A 4,320-nucleotide genomic window follows, 5' to 3' on the forward strand; every position below is an offset into this window, starting at 1 on the left:
CTTTGGACTTGGACTGAATGATTGGCTCTTGAGTTCTGAGCTTGCTGGTTTTTGGACTGAAACACTACTGGGTCTCCTGAATCTCAAACCTACAAACTTGGATTGGAACTATATCATAGGCTCTTTTGGATCTTCAGCTTGCTGACTGCCCATCCTAGAACTTTTCAGCCAATTCCTTATAATCTCTTTACATATAGCCATCCATACTATTGTTCTATTTCTCAGGAAAACCCTGGCTAATGACAATTAATTACTCTGTTTGATATCCCTTCACTTCTGCAGGTTTGAATTTTAACTTCTAATCTTCTCAGTTGAAAATAAAAATTAAAAATTAGTACACATTAAAAAATAGTCAAATGAGAGGTGGCTTAGTCGGTTGGACTTCTGACTTTGGCTTAGATCATAATCTTGGGTTTCATGGGTTTGAGTCCCGTGTCGGGCTCTGTGCTGACAGCTCAGAGCCTGGAGCCTGCTTCAGATTCTGTGTCTCCCTCTATCTCTCTGCTCCTCCCCCACTCAAGCTCTGTCTCTCAAAACTAAATAAACGTTAAAAATTAAAAAAAAAAATAGTCAAATGAGAGTGGAGGTTCCAAGATAGTAAAAAATGCTCCCTTGAGAATGGTAAAGAAAACTTCATGAACCTGACATTTGTAAGAATGTCCCCCAGAGGTCCATGTCCCAGTTGGGGAACTCTGGAGTGTGAAAAGCTCTACCTCTAAGTCAGAGGTGATACTGTGTAATCATTATTCCTGGGCAGACAGAAAGATGAAACTTACCTCCTCTCCTCTCACTTGCAATTAAGTGGAGCCATGTACTTCATTTTGGCCAACATAATGTAGACAGAAGTAATATAAACTACTTGCAGTTCTGGTCTTTAATAGCATTGGATGTGATTCTCCATCTCTCTTCTTCCATAGTGACCTTGGATGCCTCATATTTCAGATGGTATAGCTATGTTAGCTACATCAAGGACAGCTCACATCAGACAGTAGTGGGAAAAAAACACAAATTTTTATTGTATTAAGTCACTGAGATTTGTGGGTTGTTTAAAAAAATTTTTTTTTTAATCTTTATTTATTTTTGAGAGAGAGACAGAGTGTGAGCAGGGGAGGAGCAGAGAGAGAGGGAGACACAGAATCGGAAGTAGGCTCCAGGCCCTGAGCTGTCAGCACAGAGCCCAACTCGGGGCTCAAACTCATGGCAGGGCTGGAACTCAAGAACCATGAGATCATGACCTGAGCAGAAGTCGGACATGGGATAGTAAATTATGTTTATTTTGCTTATGAGCAGTTGGGATAGTAAGATTATGTTTATTTTGCTTATGAACAGTTTGATAAAAAGAATTCCCAAATTATAGAGTTAGATTAACAGTCCAACACAAGAGTTCTTAAAAATGGAAAGGAAGATGTGACTACAGAAAAAAGACACAGAGGGATGCAATGTTAATGGGCTTTGAGATACAGGAAGGGGCCTCCAAGAAGGTGGAAAACGCAAGGAAACAGATTCTCCTTCCAGGAGAGAACAGAGCCCTGCCAACACCTTGATTTTTGCCAAGTGAGGGTTTCATTGGACTTTTGACCTACAGAAAAATAGGTGAATTAGTGAATAATTAAATAACTAAATGTGTTTTATTTATTTATTTTAAATTATTTTTTAAAATGTTTATTTATTTTTTTTTTTGAGAGAGAGAGAGAGGCAGAGAGAGAGAAGGGGACAGAGGATCTGAAGAGGGCTCCACACTGATAGCAGGAGACCGATGTGGTGCTTGAACTCACAAACCATGAGATCAAGACCGAAGCCGAAGTCGGAGGCTCAACCAACTGAGCCACCCAGGTGCCCCAAATGTGTTTGTTTTAAGCCATTGTCTTGTAATTTGTTACAGCAACGAATAGGAAATTAATAGTTATATAATTAAATAATGACACTGTGATTATATTAGCTTAAATAAAATATACTCAAATTTCACCTGATTCTTTTTATCTTTAATGTGGGTATTAGAACATTACATATATGGCTCACTGTTTATTTCTATAGGACAGTGCTGATTTAGAACATTATGGCTGGATCATTCTGTGTGTTGGAGAATTGCAAAATTAATTTTTGAGAATTCTTGGACTGTCCTCAAGCCCTCCTTTGGGTTACCTTCAAGGTAGGTCTGGGAGATAACTTTCTATTTAGTCATTAGACCTCTTGAACTCCTCAGCTTTCATAAAACAGTATCAGTCTCATCTCCATTCTGCTGAGTTAAAGCATATGATTCAGCATTAATAGGCAAGATAGAAGAGTTCTACATGTTCTACATATTGTCAGGGAACATGACCTCATACTCACAGTTGTTCAGTACTTACCTATTTGAACAAAATCACAGTTTAGTGTTCATTTAAATAAGTCATGCTATTGCTGAAATTACAGAAGCCAAGATAAATGTTACACATCTTTCTATAGGCCTAGTTCAGGACTAACAGTAAATTTTTGCACAGAACATACTATAGGGTTTTTTGTGATGGAAACCTCGCTAGACACTATCTAGACACCAAGTATTTCTTCTTTGTGCGTATACATTTCTTAGCCTTCCTTGGAGTTAGTTTGTAGCCATGTGATTAGGTTCTATCCAGTGGTAGTAGGCAGAGGAGATAATACTCTGCTGTCAGCACAGAGCCTGCTTTGGATCCTCTGTCCCCTCTCTGTCTGCCCCTCCCCTACTTATTCTCTCCCTCTTTTTCTCTCTCTCAAAAATAAATGAACATTAAAAAAAAAAAGCATCAAAAGGAGCTTTAAAACAATCTATCCATTATCATTCACACATTCTCTACTCCTTCTATATTAACTTCAGAGGCTACATGTTCAAGATGGCAAAATCACAAAATGGAAGGATCCTGGATCCCTGAGATACCATGTGGAAGAAAGCCACCAAGTGAAGTTGGATGACTGAGTTTGTGAGTAAGAAAGAAGCCATTGATTTTTTTTTGAATGTTTGTTTATTTTTGAGAAAGAGAGACAGAGTGTGAGCAGGAGATGGGCAGAGAGAGAGGGAGACCCAGAATCAGAAGCAGGCTCCAGGCTCTGAGCTGTCAGCACAGAGCCCGATGCAGGGCTCGAACTCAGAGACTGAGAAATCATGACCTGATCTGAAGTCAGACGCTCAATCGACTGAGCCACCCAGGTGCCCCAGCCATTGCTTTTTTAAGTCAAAGAGATTTTTGTGGTTTATTTGTTGCCATAGCATATCTTAGCTTACCCTTAATAATACAGTTCTGTTTAATAATGACTTTTTAAGAGTTGTTTAATTCTGGAAATCACAGGGGTAAGTTTATTTCCAACTACCCATAATCTTCAAAGTACCCATGCCCATCATCTAGCAGGTAGACAGCTCTGGAAATATAACTAATTAAAAAATGTGGAAATATTCCATGTATCCTTGGGGGCGTATATGAAAATTCATAAAGTTATATTAGAAGACCATGATAAATTTTGTTATAATTCTATAAAGTTATAGTTTGGTGACCTACTGGAAACTGGGTACTTGTAGATTTTAAACAAAGATAGTACAGATGGCATTTCTCTTGTTTCTATTCACGATATCAGGTCTTAGTATTTTCCAAAATAAAAAGTACTTCTTCAACTACATTTTTATTATTTCAAACCATGTTCCTACATTTTTCCAGGTAGCTACATTGTTAAAGTATTTCTAGATATTTTGGAAGCTCAAAGAATAATGGCAAAACTCCTCTGTACTTTTTATTTATTTAATCATTGTTTTACATATTTCTTTTTTTTGTAATGTTTATTTTTGAGAGAGAGAGAGAGAGGGCATGAGCAGGGGAGGGGCAAAGTGTGAGTGGGACAGAAGATCCAAAGTAAGCTCTGTGCTGACAGCAGAGAGCCCCATGTGGGGCTCAAACTCACCAATCATGAGATCATGACCTGAGCAGAAGTTGGATGCTTTACCGACTAAGCCACTCAGGCACCCCTCACATATTTCTTTTGTAATTAATAGGAATATTAATTATATATCAGAACCTACTTTATTACTGAAACTGATAGAGTTTATATAGTATTTATACTTGTAACAAGCCAATGAGGCTATTTTAAAAAATCCTTCATAGGGGCGCCTGGGTGGCCCAGTAGGTTAAGCGTTCGACTCTTGGTTTCAACTCAGGCCATGAACTTGTGATTGGTAAGATCAAGCTCTGTGTGACAGTGCGGAGACTACTTGGGATTCTTTCTCTCTCTTTCTCTCTACCCCTCCCCCACTTGCATGTGCTCTCTCTCTCTCTCTCAAAATAAACTTTAAGAAATCAATTTAAAAAATAATAAAAA

Source organism: Herpailurus yagouaroundi, unplaced genomic scaffold (genome assembly GCF_014898765.1).
Source record: "Herpailurus yagouaroundi ecotype Mexico unplaced genomic scaffold, PumYag 141, whole genome shotgun sequence".
In the NCBI taxonomy this organism is placed as follows: Eukaryota; Metazoa; Chordata; class Mammalia; order Carnivora; family Felidae; genus Herpailurus; species Herpailurus yagouaroundi.